The sequence below is a fragment of the Xiphophorus couchianus genome, chromosome 24, assembly GCF_001444195.1.
Source record: "Xiphophorus couchianus chromosome 24, X_couchianus-1.0, whole genome shotgun sequence".
Classification (NCBI taxonomy): Eukaryota; Metazoa; Chordata; class Actinopteri; order Cyprinodontiformes; family Poeciliidae; genus Xiphophorus; species Xiphophorus couchianus.
In genome coordinates, this window is record NC_040251.1 from 4,889,357 (window position 1) to 4,898,386 (window position 9,030).

The 9,030-nt window shown below is 40.3% G+C and overlaps 11 non-coding genes across 11 annotated transcripts; all 11 read right to left on the minus strand.

Annotated features, from left to right (window-relative positions):
- Positions 1-1,435: 1,435 nt before the first annotated feature.
- On the minus strand, positions 1,436-1,507 carry trnac-gca (transfer RNA cysteine (anticodon GCA)). Its single transcript has one exon. It is a non-coding gene; the product is annotated as a tRNA-Cys (tRNA).
- Positions 1,508-1,704: 197 nt separating this feature from the next.
- Positions 1,705-1,776, minus strand: trnac-gca (transfer RNA cysteine (anticodon GCA)). Its single transcript has one exon. It is a non-coding gene; the product is annotated as a tRNA-Cys (tRNA).
- A 372-nt stretch (positions 1,777-2,148) lies between these two features.
- On the minus strand, positions 2,149-2,220 carry trnac-gca (transfer RNA cysteine (anticodon GCA)). The gene has a single exon. It is a non-coding gene; the product is annotated as a tRNA-Cys (tRNA).
- Positions 2,221-2,794: 574 nt separating this feature from the next.
- trnac-gca (transfer RNA cysteine (anticodon GCA)) lies at positions 2,795-2,866 on the minus strand. Its single transcript has one exon. It is a non-coding gene; the product is annotated as a tRNA-Cys (tRNA).
- A 247-nt stretch (positions 2,867-3,113) lies between these two features.
- On the minus strand, positions 3,114-3,185 carry trnac-gca (transfer RNA cysteine (anticodon GCA)). The gene has a single exon. It is a non-coding gene; the product is annotated as a tRNA-Cys (tRNA).
- A 200-nt stretch (positions 3,186-3,385) lies between these two features.
- On the minus strand, positions 3,386-3,457 carry trnac-gca (transfer RNA cysteine (anticodon GCA)). The gene has a single exon. It is a non-coding gene; the product is annotated as a tRNA-Cys (tRNA).
- Positions 3,458-3,707: 250 nt separating this feature from the next.
- trnac-gca (transfer RNA cysteine (anticodon GCA)) lies at positions 3,708-3,779 on the minus strand. The gene has a single exon. It is a non-coding gene; the product is annotated as a tRNA-Cys (tRNA).
- A 256-nt stretch (positions 3,780-4,035) lies between these two features.
- On the minus strand, positions 4,036-4,107 carry trnac-gca (transfer RNA cysteine (anticodon GCA)). The gene has a single exon. It is a non-coding gene; the product is annotated as a tRNA-Cys (tRNA).
- Positions 4,108-4,318: 211 nt separating this feature from the next.
- Positions 4,319-4,390, minus strand: trnac-gca (transfer RNA cysteine (anticodon GCA)). Its single transcript has one exon. It is a non-coding gene; the product is annotated as a tRNA-Cys (tRNA).
- Positions 4,391-4,638: 248 nt separating this feature from the next.
- Positions 4,639-4,710, minus strand: trnac-gca (transfer RNA cysteine (anticodon GCA)). The gene has a single exon. It is a non-coding gene; the product is annotated as a tRNA-Cys (tRNA).
- Positions 4,711-4,934: 224 nt separating this feature from the next.
- trnac-gca (transfer RNA cysteine (anticodon GCA)) lies at positions 4,935-5,006 on the minus strand. The gene has a single exon. It is a non-coding gene; the product is annotated as a tRNA-Cys (tRNA).
- Between the last annotated feature and the right edge of the window lie 4,024 nt (positions 5,007-9,030).

Here is a 9,030-nt window from a genome sequence, read left to right on the forward strand (position 1 = left end):
TATTTCCATCCAGTGTTGCATTAATCTTTCACCAAGATCTTGTATTGATGATGGGAGAGTCTGCGCAAAGCCTTCTCCAGCACATCCCAAAGATTCTCAATGGGGTTAAGGTCTGGACTCTGTGGTGGCCAATCCATGTGTGAAAAAGATGTCTCATGCTCCCTGAACCACTCTTTCACAATGTGAGCCCGATGAATCCTGGCATTGTCATCTTGGAATATGCCCGTTCCATTTGGGAAGACAAAATCCATTGATGGAATAACCTGGTCATTCAGTATATTCAGGTAGTCAGCTGACCTCATTCTTTGGGCACACAATGTTGCTGAACCTAGACCTGACCAACTGCAGCAACCCCAGATCATAGCACTGCCCCCACAGGCTTGTACAGTAGGCACTAGGCATGATGGGTGCATCACTTCACCTGCCTCTCTTCTTACCCTGATGCGCCCATCACTCTGGAACAGGGTAAATCTGGACTCATCAGACCACATGACCCTCTTCCATTCCTCCAGAGTCCAATCTTTATGCTCCCTAGCAAACTGAAGCCTTTTTTTCTGGTTAGCCTTACTGATTAGAGGTTTTCTTACGGCTACACAGCTGTTCAATCCCAACCCCTTGAGTTCCCTTCGCATTGCGCGTGTGGAAATGCTTTTGCGTTCACAATTAAACATACTCCTGAGTTCTGCTGTTGTTTTTCTTCGATTTGATTTGACCAAACGTTTAAGTAATCGCCGATTACGATCATTCAGGATTTCTTTCCGACCACATTTCTTCCTGGAAGACGATGGTTCCCCACCATCCTTCCAGTTTTTAATGATGCGTTGGACACTTCTTAGCCCAATTCTAGTAGTTTCTGCAATCTCCTTAGATGTTTTCTCTGCTTGATGCCTGCCAATGATTTGACCCTTCTTAAACAGACTAACGTCTTTTCCACGACCACAGGATGTGTCGTTTGCCATGGTTGTTTAAGAAATGAGGAGTTACTCATTGCATCAGCTGGGGTTAAATAACTTGTTGCCAGCTGAAAGATAATCGCCTATGCAGTACTTATCCAATAGGAGGCTTGTACCTATTTGCTTAGTTAAATCCAGGTGGCGACTTTTTTTTTGGCCAGGCAGTGTATCTTGCTATTGCGAAACCAGTGGACATCCATAGTTGAACCAGAAACCTCTTGATCTACAGTCAAATGCTCTATCACTGAGCTACACCCGTTACATTGTGCTACCTTTAAATTCCTTAGAATCTTTGGACAGAACTTAGTTTCAGCACATACAAAAAAATGATTTAGGTGCCTGTTCATCAATGGGTTCAAAATTTCAAAGGCCTACAGCTGAGCACACAAACGCATATTGCACAGGATAGCATTAGCGTAGGGTCACCATCTGTTGTCAATGGTCAATTTTATCCAGATTGAAAATCTTCATATTGATAAACCAGAGGGCATCTGGAGTTGAACCAGAGACCTCTTGATCTGCAGTCAAAAGCTCTACCACTGAGCTATACCCCTTCACACAGAACTCAGTCTCAACATGTACATATTACAAATTATTTAAATCCCTGTTCAATATGTTAAAAACTCTGAACACATGAGGTGTGTTTTACCCATACTGCCCAGGATGTTGTTAGGAAATCAATATTTGATCCGCTGTTGTTGTCAAAGACCATCTTCACCCAGACCAAACCAACAACCCAATGACCCAATGCAGGGGGCATCCAGAGTTGAACCAGAGACCTCTTGATCTGCAGTCAAATGCTCTACCACTGAGCTATACCCCCTCGCATTGCATGAATGTTACATTCCTTAGCATTTTCACACAGAACTTACTCTCAGCCTGTAGATGAAAATGATTTAGTTGCCCAGTGGGTCAATTTGTACAGATGCGCACATGATGTATATTTGATGTATATTTGGCATACAGATCCTTTCATTTTCACACAGAACGTATTCTCATCATGTAGATGAAAACAATTTAGTTGCCTGTTCATCAATGGGGTTAAATTTTGAAAGCCCTGCAGTTGAGCACATGTTGAATATTTGGCTTATGGATACTTGTTGCCCAAGATGGCTTTTGTGTTTCTTTGTTTTTATAGACTATTGTTCTCACATGCAGGTTTCTTCCAGATCCAACAAGATCCTAATGAAAAAGCAGGGGGCATCTGGAATTGAACCAGAGACCTCTTGATCTGCAGTCAAATGCTCTACCACTGAGCTATACCCCCTCACGTTGCATGAACATTACATGCCCTATGATTTTCACACAGAACTTATTCTCAGCATGTACATATTATTACATGTGATTTAATTCCTTGTTTATCAATTTGTTTAAAACTCAAAAGGCCTCCAGCTGAGCACATGTGGTGCATTTTACCCTCAAAACCAAACTGCCCAGGATAGTATAAATGAATTAGTATTTGAGGTACTGTTGTTGTCATAGACAGTACTCAACCAGACCAAACCAAACACCTAATGAAAAAGCAGGGGGCATCCGGAGACCTCTTGATCTGCAGTCAAATGCTCTACCACTGAGCTATACCCCCTCACATTCCATAAAATTAACTGTACATTCCCTATCATTTTCACACAGAACGTATTCTCAGCATTTTTATATTATTACATGTGATTTAATTCATTGTTTATCGGTTTGTTTAAAACTTTAATGGCCTCCAGCTGAGCACATGAGGTGCGTTTTACCATCAAAACCATAATGCCAAGGAGGGTGTTTAGGAATCAATATTTGATCTGTTGTTGTTGTCAAAGACCATCTTCACCCAGACCAAACCAAGAACCCAACACAGGGGGCATCTGGAGTTGAACCAGAGACCTCTTGATCTGCAGTCAAATGCTCTACCACTGAGCTATACCCCCTTACATTATCCTATGTTGATATTATCCAGTGTTTTCGTACAGAACTAAGCCTCAGCATGTAGATGAAAATGATTTAGTTGCCTCTTCGTCAATTTGTTCAAAACATGAGTGTACAGATGCGCACATGGTGTATATTTGGTATATGGATCCTTGTTGGCTAAAATGGCTTTAGTGTATCTTTGTTTGATATACTATTGTTCTCACAGGTAGGTTGCTTCCAGATCAAGCAACAACCTAATGAGAAAGCAGGGAACATCTGGAGTTGAACCAGAGACCTCTTGATCTGCAGTCAAAAGCTCTACCACTGAGCTATACCCCTTCACACAGAGCTCAGTCTCAACATGTACATATTACAAATGATTTGATTCCCTGTTCATCAATATGTTTAAAACTCTGAACACATGAGGTGTGTTTTACCCATATTGCCCAGGATGTTGTTAGGGAATCAATATTTGATCCGCTGTTGTTGTCAATGACCATCTTCACCCAGACCAAACCAACAACCCAATGACCCAATGCAGGGGGCATCTGGAGTTGAACCAGAGACCTCTTGATCTGCAGTCAAATGCTCTACCACTGAGCTATACCCCCTCACGTTGCATGAACATTACATTCCTTAGCATTTTCACACAGAACTTACTCTCAGCCTGTAGATGAAAATGATTTAGTTGCCCAGTGGGTCAACGTGTTCAAAACTTGAGAGTGTACAGATGCACACATGATTTATAGTTTGCATACAGATCCTTGTTGGCTAAGATGGCTTTAGTGTATCTTTGTTTGATATACTATTGTTCTCACAGGTAGGTTGCTTCCAGATCAAGCAATACCCTAATGAGAAAGCAGGGAGCATCTGGAATTGAACCAGAGACCTCTTGATCTGCAGTCAAATGCTCTACCACTGAGCTATACCCCCTCACATTCCATAAAATTAACTGTACATTCCCTATCATTTTCACACAGAACGTATTCTCAGCATTTTTATATTATTACATGTGATTTAATTCATTGTTTATCGGTTTGTTTAAAACTTTAATGGCCTCCAGCTGAGCACATGAGGTGCGTTTTACCATCAAAACCATAATGCCAAGGAGGGTGTTTAGGAATCAATATTTGATCTGTTGTTGTTGTCAAAGACCATCTTCACCCAGACCAAACCAAGAACCCAACACAGGGGGCATCTGGAGTTGAACCAGAGACCTCTTGATCTGCAGTCAAATGCTCTACCACTGAGTTATACGCCCTCACTTTCCTTGACCTTTACATTCCTTAGCATTTTCAAATGATTTAGTTGCATGTTAGTCAATTGGATTAAAATTTAAAAGCCCTGCAGTTGAGCACATGATGTATATTTCATTTATGGATCCTTGTTGCCCAAGATGGCTTTTGTTTTTATAGGCTATTGTTCTCACAGGCAGTTTGTTTCCAGATCCAACAAGATCCTAATGTAAAACCAGGGAGCATCCGGAGTTGAACCAGAGACCTCTTGATCTGCAGTCAAATGCTCTGCCACTGAGCTATACCCCCTCCCTTTCCATGAACTTTACTGTACATTCCCTATCATTTTCAGACAGAACTTATTCTCAGCATGTAGATGAAAACAATTTAGTTGCCTGTTCATCAATGGGGTTAAATTTTGAAAGCCCTGCAGTTGAGCACATGTTGAATATTTGGCTTATGGATACTTGTTGCCCTGGATGGCTTTATTGTTTCTATATACTATTGTTCTCACATGCAGGTTTCTTCCAGGTCCAACAAGTTCCTAATGAAAAACCAGGGGGCATCTGGAGTTGAACCAGAGACCTCTTGATCTGCAGTCAAATGCTCTACCACTGAGCTATACCCCCTCGCGTTGCATGAACTTTACATTCCCTATCATTTTCACAGAACTTATTCTCAGCATATATATTATTAAATGCGATCTAATTCCCTGTTTATCAATTTGTTGAAAACTTTAAATGCCTCCAGCTGAGCACATGAGGTGTGTTTTACCCATACTGCCCAGGAATCAATATTTGATCCGCTGTTGTCAAAGACCATCTTCACCCAGACCAAACCAACATCCCAACCCAGGGGGCATCTGGAGTTGAACCAGAGACCTCTTGATCTGCAGTCAAATGCTCTACCACTGAGCTATACCCCCTTACACTTCTGCAACAGTGCATGACATAGACATGCACAGTTGAATCAATAAACAAATTGCTTGCTCATCAGAGAAGGGCAACTGCAGTCCTTAAGGCCTACTATCGTTTTAGAAGTATTCATTGTTCTACACACGTGAATTGAATGGTTAAAGTACCTTAGTAGCTTGCATAGTTGTCTAAAAGTTACTGCCGTCCATTGAGCAATTTATTTTGAGACCACTTGTTACAGACTTGCATCCGAACACATACTTTAAATAATTTTTTCTAAACATCACGTAATGTTAATATCGAATGAAATATATTATGACAATACAATGTTCTGTCTGAAGGTTTTATATACTGCATAATCAGCTTTACTTTTACCTTTAAAATTACATGCTTGTTTGTTTTTTTTACTACAAAACGATTAAATAAACTACAGAAGAACTTATTTACTTTGTTCTTTATATATGCTTCTCAGCCATTTGATTCCAAGAACTTTGAGAAATTATTTTTACAAAAGCCAAGAACTGCTGAGCTTAGGCACATCCTGAACAGCAGTGCAGGGTATTGCTCTACTGGAGGTACATTTGCTTTTTTTTGTCTGTGCCACTCGAAACTGGCATACAAGTTCATTGACGGTTGGGCAAGCTCTTTATGTAATACTAATATTTTTGCACTGTGGTGCAAATATACCACATTGGCTGTGCAGGATCATATTTCCCTAATGCAATGGAGTAAAAGGCATTCCAGGCTAACAAGATTTCATCCATGTTTACCAGAAACAGAAAGGCCAAAAGACTATTGAGGTTTTTTTTTATATACTTATAACTAAGAACATACTGTGGCTGGAAGGTAATGTATTTTTTTGTTGCCATTACAAACAATTATCCATCCCCCAAATGGGTACTTGCAGTTCATTCAGATAAATGACCTCAATGCAATGGATAGAGCAGTGCAAGTTAATACCAACACATCTTGGGTCAGTTTACATAAAAAAAAAATAAAATAAAATAAATCATATCCAAAAGAGTTCCTTTATATAAAGCTGGAATGCATGGCGGTCTGAATGAAATCTGTTCCCGACTGTGACAAACAGCAAAATGGTGCAAAATGGGCAATAATTCCTGGTCTGCTGAAGCTAGACTATTGCATCATGCTTGAAAAAACATTCAGGCAGAAAAAGGACCCACCGGATGGCCGCCCTACAAACCGTTATGCGTCCACATTCCACATCTTGACATATTAACAACGCAGTGGGCACGGGCAGAGAAAGAAAAGGGCTCTTATGTGGAAGAGGCGGTCTGCGCCCGCTGTTTCTGCTTGCAGTGCAGACTCGATCACCACAGGAAATGTTGGTGAAGGTGGTTAGCGCCCTAACGACCCTTTTCCTGTGATATCACGTGGAACTGGCGTGCCTTGGTTTTGCTCAGTAATTGGTCTGGCATCACTAAAGGAAAACACGTGAAGGCAAAACGATTAATAAGTACTCTTAACGGAGCCCCAAACGAAAGTGGCTTTACCCCTATCGTGTTTTCATAAGCTGTCCTTCTAGGCCTGCTGGGTTGACCGGCTTGCCTACTGTAGAAGCAAATAATAATATGGATCTTTCTGAGTTACTCACGTCTTTGCAAGAACAGGTCTGGTGTTTGTGAGAAATCTCTCTCGTCTTGTATTCCAGAACTTAGAGTGAAAGGAGCTGCAATAAAGGCCCTTTGGCAACACGGTTCTGTGATATGGCACCACATAACCCACCTAAAGCGAGCCAGTGAAAACAGCCCAATGTGTTCCAAGACAAATGACGTCGGCTGATTTTAGTCCATTTGGCTAATAATTTCCCAGAGAGTTGGCATATTGAAACGTTGGTGGGAAGATAGAACATGTATTACTTCCCTGCTGAGTGGCTTTTGATGAATGGGAATTAAACAAAAAATGTGTGTTCTCATTTTACTTGGTGATTATTATTCTTAGCAGCAGCAGTAACACAAAACAGCACAAAAAAGCTCAAATTAGTTAATGTCAGTTTTTTAACATTGTTTAATTGATGTGAACTAAACTACCATAGCGTCTCTTAGACGTGATCTGCCTAGCTACATAAATGACCTTTTCTGATCTGATTTGTTTTTACAAAAACGACTTTCAGTGTTAGCCTGCGTTACATCCATGTGCCTTTCAGACACTCGCCGACTTTAATGATGGCCAGAAGAAAATGTATCGCCCACTCCTTTTATGGTTACTCTGCCAAACTGGCCGCCGCAACTCTGACAGGAACATTCAACTTGTAACCCAAAACTTCAAGCAGCCTACAAGACGAGAAGATTAGCAGCCAGACAGGGAAAAACTCCAGAGTGGCCAGGAGAGAAAGCAGCTCATCACTGCAGTAGCAATTGGTTGCAAAAACAAACAACAGCTCTGTCCCTGGAAGGACGTTTTATAGACGGCGATGACTGTTGTAGGACATTTACTGACGTGTGTTTTGACCAGGAACATAATAATGGCAGTTCAACCTCATCACATGCTCCACAGCTGTAACTGATACTTTGTTTGCATTGTTTCATGTAATAACATCATGGAACTCCAGTCTGGACCTACATTGGTGGCAAACCTCTTTTATTCAACAAGTACTGCACATGCACCATGCAGGACTTCAAGAAGCAGTTGTAAACTCTTTTCTGTTCGTCAGATCTACCTTAGCTTTCGAAAACAGCAATTTAGCAACAGAGAGATATGCCTGCTTTGGAGATTTCTGTGGATTGTGACTCTACATTATTCTTAGGAAACTCGCCCATTTGCTGGTTTCTTTCCGTAAGCATACAGGATCTAAATTGTTAGATAGTGCCAAAGATCCTAATCTAACTAACAACACAAAAAAAGTTGACTGTACAACATGAAACATGGACTTAAAGGAATATCTGAAGTTTTTTTTGGCCCTAAAATGTAAATAGTAGACTTATATGAACAGGGATTCAGGATGTGGACTGGTATGAGGTCAGTATTTCCAAGCAGCTCACTGTTTGTTTTCTGCTGGGAAAACAGAATTAAATTCAACGTAATAGCAGCAGAGATCCTTTCAAACGTATTTTTGTGGCATTTTAAGCAAAACTAACTCTAAATGCCGCTTTCTATCTGCTATGCCTGAATACCGGGTAAAGTTTTGGATTATTGGCTTAGAAATGACTTTTGAGTGCAAGGTTTGCGCCGTGAAGCCAAATGTTTGAATCCCATGAAATCAGCCAGGAGGGGGAAAAAAAACCCAACATGTTTTCTCTGAAAGCAGCTCCTGCATGAGAACGCCTGGCGGAACCAGAAATAGCAACCCAATCAAAAGAACGAGGAATTATTTTGTAAATGTGAACCAGCTGTTGGTAGTGTAAACGTTCGGTCCCCTGCCTCTGCTTGTTGCTTTGATGCAGAGAGAAGAATTTGGATGAAATCTAAAGAAACTTCAGATTTCCTTAAGTTACATATGATTCAGTTTCTTCATTTATTCAAAAACTGACAGTTCATCTAAAGGCTACCGGTAATTTGAATGTAGTTCATACATACAGTTTATTCTATTTTTTTTTTTTTTTAAAAGACAACATTTTCCTTACAAATAGTTGCTTTTAACAAACATTCATAGACTGGATGATTCTGTGGGTGCAAAAAGAGCCCACATCATCAACCTTCACCACCGTGCTTTATTGTTTTCGTTCTCTCTTTTTTCTTTCCACTCCAATAAATCCTGCTTCCTAGATTTATTAGTTATTAGAAGTGCATTCATTTGAACCCCCGGCTGCCTGTTTGTGCTTTTTGATTTTCATAGAAACAGAGAAGAAGTGTTGAGTTTTAAAGATTCCCTTTAATTTCCAAAGCACATTTGTTTTTGACAGCTTTTAAAAGAAGAAGATCCAAAATAACAATTCACACAAACACATAGAATAGTATCACACACAGCTATTTTGAAGTGCCAACACATTCTTCTAGCATAAACATAGCTGTAAATATTATGAAATGTCAATTCTAGACTGCGATACTAATATTCTGTAAACTTAGAAATACCTA